Raw genomic sequence first — 17350 nt, 5'->3', positions numbered from 1 at the left:
TTGTAGAGGTGTCCTTGGGTTCTCATCCAGTGGCTTCTGTCATGGCTTTTGTTTCTTGGTATTCCTGTCCCTTCCTACATAATGGTTCTTTGTGGGGTTGGTGGTCTTGTGGTGACTTGGATATTAAATGCCTCTAGACCTTGACCTGTGTCATTCTGCATCCACTTGTCACTTCGTGAGAGTATATGCTCACTTGCGTTAAGTACATCAAACCAATGGAATCATGTTAAGACATAATTTTTCAGAATGCTATGATGCCTATCCCATTACTTGTTAAGATCGCATACATTAACGGTAGGTGAAGGAAGTGTGTACAAGTGGGGATCTTGCCCCTTTACTCATCAAAAATAAAAAGTTATGGCATGATGACTTGCCAAGCTACTTGTACATCATAGGGGCTTAGTCGATAGGTACTAGGCGGGGTGAGTCCAGTTGGCTAGGCGACCAGGGCGGTGCTGGTGCGGGGCTCCCGTGAGGTTGGCCAGAAAACATGTCAGCTGGGACATGAATGGTGTAGTCCCGGGCCGCTACCATTTCCAGAATGTCTTTAAACAATTCATTAAATTCTGCCCTATCCCGAGCTGCCCTTTCTGCCCTTGAGCATCTGGTGCCCGAGCGTACGTTGGGGGTTTGTGCCACTGGTGTTGCCACATTGTGTGTGCCTCCTAGAGCGTCCGCTCCCTTGGCCCGCGGATTATTCGACCTTCGTCCGGGGTGGTGTCGCTTGGAGCCGCGTTTCTTGGCGTACCTTTTAAGAGTGGGCACATAGCGCACTGGCAGAGGGGCGTGTGCTGCATGTTCCCATTGGCTGCTGCGAAGAGCGTCCTTGCAAGCTAGCTGCCCTTGGTTCTCCATGCTTTTCTCGCAGGGGGACCTGTAAGATGCAAATCAAGGATTAGGATTTGTTACATGATAAGACCATTCATATGTAAGGGATTATAGTGTGGGTTATTAAGCGCATAGGATGAGAAGGGGAGGGGTAGGGCATGCAGTGCTTGTTGCAGAGGGATGGCCCCCGTGATGTATATTTAGCCTCCTGCCATTAGCAGATCTTGGTTCACGCCGAGTTACATCGGTTGGCGGTCATGGATTTAGGCAGGGTTCCTCCTTGGAAGGATAGACCAGAAAGGGGGAAAGGTGTATAGAAAGGGACGGTACCCCATCTACACCATCAGAGTCATTGGTCAAGGCTTCCTATGGCGGTAATGAGGGTTGCATGCCCTTCACTTGGAGGTGGAAATGGTCACACGACTTTTAAAAGTGTGATGAGAGGAGGTGGGAATGGTCAAACCCAACTCTTCTCCCTACGCTTGACTATCATTGCTTGCATGTGTTGATAGTATCTATACATGGTGACACAAAAATCATTGTTTATATATATACATCTATATATATACATATACGAATCCATGTCACCTCACGAGGATAGAAACCAATTGTATAACTCAGGGTTGTACTGGAGCGTGGCACACACATCTAGTATTCGTGGCAGCTTACTCAATACCGATAGATATTTTGCCACATCTAGTAGCATGGAACCTTGTCCGAGTCTACTGGCAATATGTAACTCCTCCTCAGTGAGAACCTTATCAAACAGAGCGTTCTCTTGGCTAGTTCCAGCTAAGTCTGTACCTCGAATGGCAGTCAGCACTCGAAGGGAAGTTGGTGCCACATAGGTTGGGTCTCTTTGAGACCGCCATTTGGCCAATCACTCCTCTGAGACTGTCATGTTCTGAGCCCCTAGTTCGGCCATTACAACGCGGTTTTCACACCAACACTGTTCAAATTGACTTCAGCCTGCTGACAGTCACTTTAATTGCTCTAGGTCTACAAGATTCGGTTGGTAGAGCGCTTCATTGAATGTGACAGTTAAGCGCAGTTCATCAGCTTCCTCGTCAGAGATGAGTTGCATGCATTCATGTAAGAGCTTGTTATAGTGCTCGTCAAGATGTTCTTGCTCTTCCCAAGATAGAGGAAAGGGCAAGTAATCTCCAAGCTGCTCCTTGGGGATTGTGCCCACGTTCGCAAGGATGTAAACTCGTGCGAACACCTTGAGCTTAGCATCCAACTCAGCTAAGCATTCTGCGATACTTCTATGTTCAACGAGGGCTTTCTCGGTTGCCATCTCATGCAAGGTTCTAGGAGTTTGCCTAGGCTTTAGCATAGCTGGGGGTTCAGGCCTATGTGAGCAAGATTGGTCAATGCTAGGATTGCTCATGCTCTTGGGGTTTCCATGGTTCTCTTGAGGCTTCATTATTGCGTCATGGTTCTCCTTGGGTATGACTGGTGTGAATTCGTCATCCCGTCGTGACAGTGTTGTATCCACTCTTGATTAGTCGATGTGAGTTCTATTATCGGTGGATTGAGTGTTGAAAGCAATTGTTGATGGCAACAACTACTTTGATTTTTCAGAGCACACGGATGTGTCTGAGGTTTCACCGCTATTAGGAGAGACATCAATGGACTCACTAGTGGATGGACTTGATGCTTTATTCCCCAGCTCTCCAGCGCTCTTGGTCTCAACGTTCTTGGGGTCCATAACCACTTGCAAGTGTTGTTGTTTTCGCTGTTTTCTCTCCTTTTTCTTGGTCAGCGCAGGTGCATCTAATGGGTCAAGACCTTGGGCTAGGTTGACCGCCGTTGATGTGCTTGGTTGGGCCTCAGCATTTCCCTTCTCTAGTGTGTCCTCATGGGACCTAGTCATGGCCTGTGGAATAGCCTTGTCAGGTTGAACGGTTCGATGTGCCACCTCCTTGACCACATCCTTGAGAGGTTTCTCCTCAATCCTAGGCTTTAGGTGCTTAGGAAGGGCTGGAGTTGTTAATGAAGTTGGTTGTGACACCTCCTCCACAGGTAAACTACTAAGGACATGTTCCACAAGGGGTCTTGTCACGGCCAAGGGCTGTGATCCCTGATTGGAAGTAGTAGCAGCTAGTTTAGTGGGCTGGCTACCCTTGGTGGATTGCGGTGTCAAGTCCCTAGGGCGATCGGGAGTGGCCGTGTCATTTTTTGCCCTTTGAGCACTCATCCGTGTAGATCGAGCATGAGTTGATCGAGTCACATTAGGTTTCTCATGCATATCCTTGGGTCGAGAGCTACAGATGGCGTCATGTCCCACCTCTTGGACATTTGGAAGCTTAGATGGAGATAGGGATTGGGATTGAGTAGCCTCACTTGACGAGTGTTGTGCTTCGTGTGTTCGTTTAGGGGAAGAGGGTGTAAGAGGCTTGGAACTCCTAAGTGGCTTTGACACTGGCTGGGAGATTTGCTCGTGGCTGTTAGATGATTGTGTTATTTGCTTTGTTGAGGATTTAACCTTGCCCTGAGCAATGTTGTGCCTATGATGCTTGCTATCCTCTTGAGGAATCAAAAGCTCCTTGGGCACTAGCGGCTTCTGCGTATCCTCAACGATTACATCTGGCATCTGCTTGTCAAGCACGCTAGGTTGAGGATCTACCCTCCGATTGGTCCCGTTTGGTTTCTTGATTTCGACCATGAGGGGCTCGATCACTCCATTATTGTTGACTCAAGACTTGGTTTTTCGTTTAGATCTCCTCCTATGCTTCTTTGCTCTTGATACGATCTGGCCTTCAGTAGACCAGGGAGGTTTAGCAAGGGGTTTTGGCACCCAAATCCATCGATTGCTTGCATAATACCCTTGAGCCCGAAGCAACGCCTTGGATATCCATCGTGGCGTTGTGCTGGCTCTCCATCGACGCCTCTGTCTATAAGGCTTGGACTTCTTTCGTGGTCTTCTACGATATCTGTAAGTCCCAACTCCATCCTTGGCCTTGTCTCTTGACCTTTTTGTTTCAAGCATGGCCTCACTCACTGGTTCTCGTTGTTCGACCTGTGCTTGTATCAACTCTTCCAACAAGTCCTTGCCCTCATTTGTAGGCTTGACTGTTATGTCATCACCTTCCTTGCCTTTCCCTCGAGGTTTGATGAGGTCACCCTTGCTAAAGGTTGTGACTATCCTCACACTCGATAGTGTCAAGTGTATCCTCTGTGCTACATAGTCGGCCTCACACTTGGTTGCCCTTTTGAAGGGTCTTCCTAGGAGGATTTCCTTTCCACCATTATCGCTATTGGGAGGAACATAGAACAGGAGTGGCAAGCTTTCTGTTTCAATAGTTACAAGGATCCTGCACTTCCCTAGAAGTGCTTGTGGGTGTTCCCCGTAAGGAATAAGAGTTGCATCAGTCGGTTTGAGCTCTGGTTGACCTAGTAGAGTCCATGCTTCGTAAGTCAAGATATTGAAATCTGCTCCTTCATCAATGAGAGCATCGATAGTATGCTCTCTTTTTGCGGTGAGCTTGACCCTAAGATAAGCAGGTGGTACTATGTCTTCGTCTTCCGGGTCTTGGCTTGTAAATTTAAGCCTTTTGAAAAATGCCCTTGAGTTCTCAACTGCACGACCAGATGTGGATTCTCCACTGATGTCTTGGATCGTCAGTGCAGTGCTATTCAAGGCACATCTCTCGTCAAAAGTGTCATGTCTAGTCATCTTCGCATTTGTAACTTGCTGATGTTGCATTTCGCTCTGACTAGACATGGTATGAACACAATGTCTTTGTGTTCTCATGGCGTGGCCTTTTTTCCCTTGATGGCTAGTTTGGTTCATTGATGTTCTAGGGTATCTATTTCTCTTTGTTCGTGTATGGGCTTTTGGTTGCTCTTTTGCAAGTGAGGATAAATGCTCGCGTAGAGCCATTACTACACTAGGGTTCAATTTGGAGGACCTGTCATAGCGCACGTTTTCTCTCCAACCTACTTGGGGGAGGTGCGGAGGGGGTAGAGCCCCCTCTGCTTGTTGAGATATCGAGCTCCACTCGTGATACGCCAGGGTGACCGTTGTGTATTTATGTCACCGACTTGTCAGTTGCAGACGTGGTTGGTACACCGCCCATGAATAATAGCTACATGATAGCTATCCTTATCTACTCTAGTGCGTGGCTCAGTTAGTATGCCACCTTAGTTAGTTGAGTTTGGTTTGAGACCCATATATGGGTTCTTCTATTTCTTTGTATGTGAGTTCTTTTTGGCTTACACAACTAAGAAGAGGAAAACTGTTTTCAGTCTCCACCCTTGTGTGTATTCCCCCATTGTGCAAGCAAGAAAGCTACAAGTGAGACTCCTTCCTTCTCTCCCACAATCTTGACCTGGTATCAGAGCCTTGTTCGTGGTAAGGAGCTCAAGAAAGCAAGCCAAGCTCGCGGTGTTCTGGTAAGAGGAGCAGTGTTGCTTTCATTTTCTGTTTTGGGAGCAGATCTCTGCAGATAGCACAACCGGAAAGTGCAGGAGTGCATTGTCTCAGGTTGAGACGCCCTTCGCGGTGAAGCAAGAGGGCAGTATATGCTGCGGGCGAGGGCTTTAGCCCTCGGCGACCTTGTTTTTTTTATTTGAGGCCATTTCGGGGCCTGTTTTGGAGGCGTAAGTTTTCTGCACGCACTCAGGAAAAGGTCCAGTTTTATGCTGTGCAGCCATTGTTCTACAGGTCGGTGAAAAGTTACTGTAGAAATTGCATCGTATGCTTGTGCGCAGAGACATTGGGAGTTACAGAATCATCCCTGTTGCCTGTTGATGCAAAATCGTCACTAGGAAGTGACTGTGTGGTCAAATACCACTTTCGTCAGTTTTGCAGATTTGCCTTTGTGAGGCTGAAGCTGTGTTCTTTGCAGTGACAGAACTTTTTGCAGTGTTCTGTAATGGCGTCTGATTCTCTCTCACAGATTGTCACTGAAAAGCTTGACAAGAACAACTTCCAAGCATGGAAGTTTAGAATGACGAATTTCCTTATGGGAAAAGGATATTGGGAATTTGTTGCAGGAAATGAAGAAGAACCAGTTCTTCCTGATGTTCCCAATCAACATCAAATGCAGGCATTCAAAGCATGGCATGAGAGAGCCAGGAAAGTTATGTACTGGCTGTCTATCAGTATTTCAGACTCTATGATTGTGCATATTCAAGATGCAAGTACGCCAAAGGAGGCATGTGATACTTTGTCAAAAATGTATAGTACAAATACGCAAGCCAGGAAAATGCAGCTCAAGCAAGAGTTGCATAATGTGCAAAGAGAAAATATGAGCATCAATGACTACCACATGAAGGTGAAGAAGATTGCAGATGCACTTGCTTCCATTGGGTCACCAGTGGAAGTTGATGATTTAGTTTCTGTGACCTTGAATAGTCTAGGAAAGGATTATGCACAGTTTCGGACATCCATTTCAGTTCGTGAAAGATTTCCTGATTTTGAGGAGTTGATTGCTCTTCTAATTTCTGAGGAGTAGAGAAATGGTGGTGCATCTTCTTCAGGAGGAACTTCAAAGGAAGCTGTCTTCTACTCAAATCCTGGAAGAGGTAGAGGCAGAGGTAGAGGAGGCCGATTTGGAGGCCGTGGTAGAAATCAGAATATGCAGCAAACTCAAGAAAACTAGTCCTATGGAGGAGGACGTGGTAACTCTAGAGGCAGAGGGAGCCAAAGAGGTCGTGGTGGATGGCAAAGAGGCCAAAATGCAAACAGTAATATTGAATGCTACTACTGTGGTAAAATGGGTCATATGGCTAAGGACTGCTATAAAAAGCAGAATGACATCATGAATGGAAAACTGCAACAAGGAAATTATGCATCTTCTAGTAGATAGGGTGATGACAGAAATGAGCATTTGTTTATGGTGCAGCACATGAACAATTCTGTGACAAGTGCAGAAGAAAGCAATGATGTATGGTATGTTGACTCAGGTGCATCAAACCACATGACAGGTCATGCAGAATGGATGGAGGATGCAAGGAAAATGGAAAAACCAGGATTTGTGGAGACTGGTGATGATACTGCACATCCTATTGTGCAGATTGGAAAAATTCCTTTGTCTATGCAGGATGGGAAAAAGAAATACCTGTCTGATGTATTTCATGTCCCGAATATCACCAAGAATCTGGTTTCTATTGGTCAAATGGTTGAGCAGGGCTTGCAGGTCAGATTTAATCCTCATGGATGCTTTGTTGAGGATATGAAAAATAAAGGTCGCTTGATAGCAAAAGGAAAGAAGAAGAGCAGAATGTTTACGTTGGATGTAGACATGCTTGAATTGAGTGCAGCAATGTTTGCACATGGGACCGGTGTAGTTGCAGATATTGATATCTGGCATAAACTCATTGGTCATGTTAATGTACATTGACTTAAATCAATGCAGGCCCAAAATATTGTTGCAGGTTTGCCTAAATTCAAGGTTGCAGAAATGCATAAGGTATGTGAAGCCTGTCAGTTTGGAAAACAGGCAAGGAAACCATTTCCTAGACATGTTCAAGAGAGTAAGAAGCCATTGGAATTAATCCACTCTGATGTGTGGACTACCAAAGCTGCATCTCTTGGAGGCTGTCATTATTTTGTCAGTTTTATTAATGACTATAGTAGAAAAGTTTGGGTGTATTTTATGAAAAAGAAAAGTGAAGTTTTTGGGCACTTCAAAACTCTTAAAGCTATGGTTGAAAAAGAAACAGGCATGCAGATAAAATGCCTAAGGTCAGATGGAGGGGGAGAGTACCTCTCAAATGAGTTTGCAAGGTTCTTGCAGGAGCATGGCATAAAGCAGCAATATTCATGCAGTCATACCCCACAGCAAAATGGAATTGCAGAAAGAAAAAACAGACATATTGGAGAGGTATCTCGTGCCATGCTCAATGAAAAAGACCTACCAGATTTTTATTGGGCTGAAGCGGTTGCTACAGCAGTCTACATAATGAACAGGACTCCCACTGCAGCAATACATGGAATGACTCCAGAGGAGAGGTATACTGGTAGGAAAGCAGATATTTCTCATTTGAAAATTTTTGGTTGCATTGCCTATGTACATGTGCCAGATGAGTTGAGATCCAAGTTGGATCCAAAAGCTGAGAAGTGCATCTTTATTGGTTACTCTCTGCAGCAAAAAGAGTATAGATGCTATAACCCTTCTACTCGTAAGTTTACAGTGAGCAGAGATGTTGTTTTTTATGAGATGAGTAGCTGGTATAAACTAGTAAATGTGATTGATGATGTAGATGCACAAAATGGTAATGTTGCACAGAATTCACAGCAGCAGTCACAAAATATTAGTGGACCTGGAGCGTCCTCTAGCAGTGGTTCACATTCTTTGCCATGGACAGGCAGATTGAGATCAGGAGAATCTTCTCAAAGCAATGCAGATAGTGGTATGTAGGTATCACGAAAAGGAAAAGAGAAGGTTGATCAGCCCATGTTTGATGTGAATGCAGGTCACTCTTATGTGGATGGTGAATCCAGTGGCTCAGAGCAGAGCATTGATGATGACTTGGGTATTCCTTCTATTGTTATACCTGGAGTAAGGAAGACCAGGGATGTTTTGAGAGCACCTGGGAGTGAACCTACTTTGCGCAGGTCTACGAGAGCTAGGTATCCTGTGGATAGGCTGAAATATGATGGATTTACAGCCATTCACTATGCATATATGGTCAAAGTGATACAGGAACCGGAACCCACTTCTTTTGAGCAAGCCATGGGAAAAGAAAAATGGGAGAAAGCCATGGATGCCTTGGAAGCAAATGCTACATGGGAGTTGGTACCTTTGCCTAAAGGTAAGAATGCAATTGGCTGTAAGTGGGTTTATAAGGTGAAGCACAATGCAGATGGTTCTGTGAATAGATACAAGGCAAGATTAGTAGTCAAGGGGTATGCACAAACATATGGCATTGACTATGAAGAAACATTCAGTCCAGTTGCAAGGATGGCAACCGTAAGAGCAGTCATTACTATGGCTGCATCAAAGGGATGGTCTTTACATTAGATGGATGTAAAGAATGCCTTCTTGCATGGTGAATTGCAAGAAGAGGTCTATATGGAGTAGCCACCAGGTTATGTGCATGCTGTTCATCCTGAGTTTGTTTGCAGGTTGAAGAAATCTTTGTATGGCTTGAAGCAAGCACCTAGAGCATGGTCTGACAAGATAGGACAGTATCTTGTCACTATTGGCTTTTAGATTTCCAAGGCAGATTTCTCACTTTATGTGAGAAAAACAAAGAAATGTATTATGCTACTTGTCATTTATGTTGATGATTTGATTATGATAGGTGATAGTGATGAAGATATCCTTCATGTAAAAATGCTATTGAAGCAGAAGTTTGAGATGAAGGATTTGGGAGAGCTGCGTTATTTCTTGGGCATTGAGGTGATTAGATCACTAAGTGGGATACAGCTCTTGCAGAGGCAGTATGGATTGGACATGCTGTCCAAATATGGGATGACAGGCTGTAAGCCTATTTCAGTTCCTTTGGAGCAGAATGTGAAGCTGAGCGCAGATGCAGGTGAGCTTCTGGAAGACCCTACTATGTACAGACGCATAGTAGGAAGCTTGATTTATATGACTATTACTAGGCCAGATTTGAGCTATGCTATTGGATTGGTAAGTCGGTTTATGCAGGCTCCAAGGAAATCGCATTTGGATGCGGCTAGACGCATACTCAGGTATGTGAAGTCCACATTGCAGTATGGACTATTTTATGAGACTGGGGTTCAGATACAGCTGCATGGATACACTGATGCTGATTGGGCTGGTAGTATTTCTGATAGAAGATCTACCAGTGGATATGTGTTCTCTTTTGGGAGTGTTGTAGTCACTTGGAGCAGCAAGAAACAGCCTATAGTTGCCTTGTCGAGCATAGAGGCCGAGTACAGGGGTGCAGCAATGGCTGCATGTGAGGTAGCTTGGTTGCATAAGCTACTTTATGATATGCATCAGTCTACAGATGGGCCAGTTGTCATTTATTGTGACAACATGAGTAGTATACACTTGGCAAATAACCCAGTCTATCATGCTAGAACAAAGCACATTGAGGTGCATTATCACTATGTGTGGGAGAGGGTTTTACTAGGTCGTATTGATCTAGTTTATGTCAGCATAGAGGATCAGGTAGCTGACATATTTACGAAGGCATTGGGCGCAGAGAAGCTGCGCAAGTTCAGAGACCTGCTTGGTGTGCAGGAATTGGGATTGAGCTCGAGGGGGAGTGTTGAGATATCGAGCTCCACTCGTGATACGCCAGGGTGACCGTTGTGTATTTATGTCACCAACTTGTCAGTTGCAGACGCGGTTGGTACACCACCCATGAATAATAGCTACATGATAGCTATCCTTATCTACTCTAGTTCGTGGCTCAGTTAGTATGCCACCTTAGTTAGTTGAGTTTGGTTTGAGACCCATATATAGGGTTCTTCTATTTCTTTGTATGTGAGTTCTTTTTGGCTTACACAACTAAGAAGAGGAAAACTGTTTTCAGCCTCCACCCTTGTGTGTATTCCCCCATTGTGCAAGCAAGAAAGCTACAAGTGAGACTCCTTCCTTCTCTCCCACAATCTTGACACTGCAGGGGTCCAGGGGGGCAGTCCCCCCCGGCCTGTAGGGCCATTACGGTAAAAGCCATGCACAATTTGGAGGACCATTTATAGCCAAATTTTGAACTGCGTGCTCTAAATTTCAGCCCAGTGATGGATCTGTGATGTGCCTTTAGCTCTACGTAGCCTTTGGGGTCAATGTTGGGGTTTAGATGTGTCAAAATTTGTGTTCTAGATACCCATCCGATTTTCAAGAATCCGATTATCAGATGTCCGATTTTCAGGAGTCCGATTATCAGAATCGGACGTCCGATTCTGGGTGGTCCGATCGGCCTAGTGGTTCGATTTTGGTCACGTCTGATTTTGGGAGTCGGATTGAAAAAGTGGACTGATTTTCAAAGTGGTCCGATATCGGACAGGATGGTTCGATTCTGACTGGTCCGATTCTGGGAATCGGATCGAACAGGGTGGTCCGAGTGGTCCGAGTCCGAGTGTCCGAGTAGTCCGATTTCCAAAATCGGACGGGTTGGTCCGAGTGGTCCGATCGGACAGGATGATCCGATCGGATGAGCGTTCGATTATGGACTGGTCCGATTCTGGGACTCGGACGGCCTGGTCCAACGACGCAACTGACGGCCCGCGAGTTGCACGCAATGCCTCTAGGCTGACGTCTACTACACCGAAACGCCAGCGCCTTCTAGATAGGTGCAAGACACTACAAGGGACTACCAGACATGCCTGGAATCACTATGGTGCTCGAATCAAACGACACTCCAAGGATCTGTGCCCCTATTTCCCTGTTTTAGCCTATTATACAACAACAGAAAACCCTACTGTTTGCTTCTTTTTTCCTATCCTAAATGCATACAAATCACAAAGCAATCACCTACGCTACTCCAACATGCTTTTCCAAATCCAAAAAACCAAAACCTACTTGCTAAGGAGATCGAATACCTCTTCAAACTCCCTCACTTCCTACCTATCTACCTCAAGCACCGGTTCAGGGAAAACCCTTACTTCGATGCTCGATTGGAAGGGCACAAGCGCTTAAGGCTTGAATCCATTGGTCCCGGCAATGGAACCAAAATGTGGGAGCTTTCACTCAACCACCAAGACCCACGGACCGCTTATTGTTTCAAGCGTTCTAAACCGAGCACTAATGGCTACCTCTCACATAACCGACGCGCCATCCATACCTATGGATGTAGTGAGCTTACCTCCGTGCCGCTCGAGTTACCTTCTCTCCTGCGCAGTCCGATAGCTCCACGATCCAAGTGCAAGCTTCAAGCAAGCTCCATCCTCAAGCTCTATGCTCCAAGCTCCATTGTCGCGAGCAAGACAAGAGAAGAGAAGAGAAGAAAAGAAGAGAGGAGAAGATGGAGAGCTTCACCTCCTCGGTCCCTCACCCTCACACACTCACTCCCTCACACTCTCACACTCCCTCTCTCAAGCACAATCTCAAGCAAGCAAGAAGAAGAAGAAGAAGAAGAAGAGGTGAGCTACTTTTGGCCACACACAAGAATGAGCTTCTCATTCACTTTTCAACTTTATATACAAAACCCTAAATCCCTTTTGGGCGGTCATCCCCTTTTTTACATGGCCGGCAGTAGCCTAGGCCCTTTTTCCCATTGTCATTCTATATTCCTAGCTTCCTTTCCACTGCCTGTCTACATTTACAAATCGCACGGGTGAGAGCCCACCGGCGCTCCTTGAATTAAACCATGATGTGCTTGTGCTCTTTTACAAAAGTTTTGACTTGCGCTTTTCCTTGTGCGCCTTTCTCCCTTATTTAGAACTCTTCTCCTTGTGCGTCTTTGTCTTCTATTTCTCTTTGCCTTGGCCTTTGTCTTTGTCTTCTGCTTTAGCTTTTCCGGATTTTCCACCTTCGTTCGTTTGAGGGTTAACAACCTTAATCTCATCGATCACTCCCCTTGCTATTCCAACACATCTAATCACTCATTTTTTCCATTTTTTCCCAGTTTATGCCCTATTTGGGCCTGTTTTATAGTAGTAAACACTAAGATTTTTGCTTTGGTTTCCTTTCCTACTAGCAAGAAGGCTCTACCATGCAAGTGGGTGTACAAGCCAAAAATACCCTTGGACACCCCAAGCCGGCATACAAGGCTAGATTGGTAGCAAAGGATTTTAAGTATGAGCATGGTGTTGACTTTGATGAGATCTTCTCTCATGTTGTTAAGATGACCACCTTGTGCTTAGTCTTGGCTTTGGTTACACAGCTTGCCTTGGACTTGTACCAAATGGATGTCAAGACGACTTTCTTACATGGGGACTTGCATGATGAGATTTACATGGAGTAGCCTAAGGGCTTTGCAGAGCCTGGCAGGGAGCATCTAGTGTGCAAGTTGAAGAAAAGCCTTTATGACTTGAAGCAGGCATCTAGGAAATGGTATCATAAGTTTGATGCCTTCATGCAGTCACAGGGCTATAACAAGAGTGCTATGGATCTGTGTCTTTATAAAAAGAAAGCCCCTGATGGCTCATTGCTTATTTTGGTACTTTATATATGGATGATATGCTGATAGCAGGGAGAGCTTTGAGATGAAGGATTTGGGATAGGTCTCTCACATTCTTCGTATGCGCATTAAGTGCAACAAGCATTAGGGTCTACTCTACCTCTCACAAAGCTCTTACAAAGAAAGTATATTCATAAAGTCCTTGAGCGTTTCCACATAAAAGATGTGAAGCCTATTGGCTGTCCATTACCTTCTTATGTAAAGGTCTCACAGATCAATTGTCCGCAGGCAGTCCGCACACAGATGAGTAGAGGGCTGAGATTGCCAATATCCCTTATGCATTAGCCGTGGGCAGTTTAATGTATGCCATGATAGCCACTCATCCAGATATTGCCTTTGCAGTTCGTGTTGTGACATGCTATATGGCTACACCTAGCAAGAAGCATTGGGATGTTGTGAAGGGTATCATGAGATACTTGAAGGACATAGCAGATATGTGTATTTTCTATGGTAGCCAGGATACAGGAGTTGTGGGGTACACAAACTCTGATTATGCAGGACATGTAGATAGTAGGAAGTCCACTTCTGGCTATGTATTCACCTATGTTGGAGGTGTTGTCTCTTGGATGTCCAGGGTTCAGAAGTATACAGCTCTATCTACCATTGAGGCCGAGTATGTTGCAACTACCAAGGCTTGCAAGGAGGCCATATGGTTAGGTTGTTTGGTTCATGACCTTGGTATTGATGCTATACCTACATTGCATTCGAATTTTATGAGTGCTATTCAGCTAGCCAAGAATCCAGTCTTCCATGCGAAGATGAAACACATTGAGATGAGTGTTATTCAGCTAGCCAAGAATGCAGTCTTCCATGCAAAGACGAAACACATTGAGATGAGATATCACTTCATACGTGGGGTCGTGGAGGGCCAGTCTGTTGACCTTGTCAAGATCTCCATTAACAAAAATCCTGCAGATTTTCTCGCAAAAAGCCTCACTACTAAGCGCTTTTCCTTCCTCACGAGATTGATGGACATTGGATGAGATGGCATTTTTCCTCATCATGTTGTGCATGTGTACATTGTACTGTCTTTTCTTTTTTCTTTTCACTTCTCACTAGGACAGGTTCGCCTTTAAGTGGGAGGTTGTTGGGGGTAAAGGTGCCTTAGCCTAGCCACCTGTGTATTACTACATTGATAGTACCCACCACTACACATTGCAAGTGGCAGCGGGCGCCCATCATCGTCACTTTATTATTTATTCTTTTAGTGATAGTTTGAATAAAGGAAGGATCATCACACATCGTGACTGTTGGAGTTCCCATTTTGTGTCTCTCTCTTTCTTGCTCTTGCTTTCTCGCCATAGCCCTTCCAAGCAAGCTTCAATCCTTCTCACCTTTCACAAAGTGCCCATACCCTTGCCTGATGTGCTTGAGATGGGGAAGAGGGTCTAGACTTAGGAAAATTGGCCTTGGCCTTTGAATGGCACTCATAGTCAAAATGGACATTGACTTTTAGCAACACTCATAGTACCTATTCTATTTTGGGACATTTTGCCAACCTGATTTCAAACCTAGAGGGGAGTTACTTTGCTCCTCACTACCTGACTGAGTCTTCGTGTTGTGCTAGCATACTATGGGATCAAAGCCATTCATGTTGGTGTGATCCCATACCAATGTGTCTTGAAATTCTTTGCACAGCCATACCAAGTATCCCTTGAAACCCTTTTTCACATAAATGCTTACTTTGATGGATTTAGGCTATCCTACTTCATTCAAGTTGACTTCTTGCACTAATCCTCCTCCACTTAGCTAGGTAGATCCACTACTTACTATGGTGGTAGGACCATTTTCTCTCGCTTCACCAAAGGGGTTATTTGATTATTTTCAAGTGCCACTAGCTTGGACTTGGTCCTCATGCACTCCTGATCTCACTTGAGGATAGTCCCTGTCTATTTTTTAGTTGCTCTCTACATTGAGTATAGCTAAAAGCAATTGAGCCCACTTTCCCTGGAGATCCTCAAATCCAATAGATCATGGTGCCTTTTTCTGTTTTAGATGTCATAACCAAATTGACCACAAATGTAGCCCACCTTCCATCTGCATATCACCTAATTTTTGTAGGTCATGCTCTAGCCCTTGGGGAATTCACTATATGTATATCCTCTATATCATGTGCATTCAAGGCCTATTTATAAATACCACTATTTTTGAATTTTTAATGAATTACACACATCCCTTTTCTATTCAAATTGTAAATTAGCCCTTTGTATAGCACCCTTCTTTTTGTAAAAAATGTGTGAAATTGATCTTTGTAAAATCTCTTATGTTGAATCCATTTACTTTCCTATATCTGTAGCATGATTATCTTTTGGTGGTGGGACCATCTAAGATCTCTCACACATTGTACTCACTATAACTTTTCATTAAAGTTAAGGTATGCATGTTTTATGGTCTTATGTGGCATTTTTGCTCCTAACTTGTCTTTTACAGGGTGCCACTAACCCTTACAAGATGACCTACCAGTTGATTAGAGTAAAGACTTGGATCATTTGGCATTTCTTGGTTCCCCTTCCTTGATGGGGCTTCACAGTCTTGGTTAGTAAGGAGTTTTCTCCTCATATGCCATGTAATTGTCTTCCTTGAGGTGACATGAAAGCCATTGATTTCATAGGTTTTTAGCCAAACATGCAATTCACTCTTCTTCCTTGGGTTCTTCTCATTTCCCCCATTGACATCAACATCTTGGGGAGAGAGGAGGTTCTTATTTCTCCTTCTATCATCCAATAGTGAGGGGGGCTGATCTTCTACTCTTTGTGTCTACAAGATTTTGATTACTCTAGAGACATTATTATTTGTACTTTGTATCATTATCTAAATCATTAAGACAATTATGATTGTAAAAGGGCAATTGTGACAAGTGAGAAATTCCCTTGTGAGGGCACTGTCTAGGTGGCGCCATTGCATAGAATTTTGCATGAGCATGGCATCTTTGCATTAGCTCATTCATTGGCATTCTATTCTTATAAACATGCATGTATGTGAATTTATCCATTTTCAGTTAGAGAGTGGTTAGTTTTGGAACCACCATATTGACCTGTGGTAGTCTCCTAGGGTAGTCTTTCTTGCTTTACTTACCACATACCCCCCCATAGCTTCCTTCTTCATCGACACCCATGGGTGGTTAGGATAGCTTGTTAATTGGTGATGTGTTGGGTCTAGCCATCCCTTTTATTTCCCCCTACGGATATTAACTACTCAATAGGACTAAAACTATCATTTAAAATACTCATTAAAAAACCAAAAAAATTATTCAAAGTGGTTCCATATACCTTTGTAGTCCTAGTAGGCCATTGGATGAGCACCCTTTTTTGGAGGGCCTTGGCCTCTTTGGGATGGTCACTTGGGATCCCTTGGTAAGTGGTCTATATAAGGGTGGGAGGTCTCAATTGTATTTACTTTTTTGGTGCATCCATACTGTGAAAGCTCTATCAGTGTAATGATTAAAGCTTTATGTTTAGTTCTTCCATTCCATCATCTTAGTTCATTATTGAGAATGAGAGAGTGTGTGACTGAGTAAGAGGTGTGCTCAAGTGAAGAACTAGATTTGAGAAGCTCTATGTCTTGTTTTTTCTTTTCTTTTTATTGTCTATTGGCTTCTTTTTTCATTGGTACACGGTGGTGGATGCGGAGGAGTGATGTCATTAGATCATGTTGGATTGTAGTTTAAGAAGGCAAGATAGGTGACTTTACTATACCTCAAAGGTAGTCTTATGTTCTTGCTTTCTTAGGATGGAGAGGATGATGAATGGTTAGGTAGAGTGGAGTGTTGAGAACAAAAGGTGAGAGATTATTGCCAAAGTGAGTTGCAAATTCTAAAAGAATAGAAGTCTTTCCAAATGTTTTGATTCTATTGTTGGTAGGACCAAGGATGGTGCAACCATCAAGGTTCTCACACTCATATTATGTGACAAATGAGGAGGCTTGATGCTAAAGATTGGGTCAGATTGGTTGAGAGATCTGTCATTTGCACTTGCATCTTGCATGCTCTAAAATGTGCATGACTAAATTAGGAATGTTTGTGGAAGAGAGAACAAGAAGAAGAAAGAGAAACTTTGGGAGATTGGTGAAAATAAAACACTCAAAACACAAAGACACAAAAAACTCAAAACAAAACACAAAAAATGCGAAACACTAAACTCATACCTGTCAAGAATCACATGGTGGGGGGACTTGCTTGAGTTGCTGCACCAAACACACACTGTATACACAAGAGGAAGCTCACTCAAGAACACAAGAAGAGAGATGGAGGCCAAAAACGTTTTCTTGCTGGTTTCTTCTTCTTCTTTCACACACTATATAATGTACACAAAGTATAGATAAGATACAACATAAATGAAAGTGGCCTACTAAGTCAAAACAATGCATAACCAACTACACTAATCGACTGTGGCGCTATGTCTTTTGCCAGATGTAGGTAGGTGTAACAAACTAAATATAATAAGTGATAAGTCAGTGGCCATGTGAGTATCAT

This window comes from Lygodium microphyllum, chromosome 18, assembly GCF_053477565.2.
Source record: "Lygodium microphyllum isolate KBCC chromosome 18, Lygodium_microphyllum_v1.1.10, whole genome shotgun sequence".
NCBI lineage: Eukaryota > Viridiplantae > Streptophyta > Polypodiopsida > Schizaeales > Lygodiaceae > Lygodium > Lygodium microphyllum.
The sequence above is the reverse complement of the archived record's forward strand: the minus strand, read 5'-3'. Positions refer to the sequence as shown.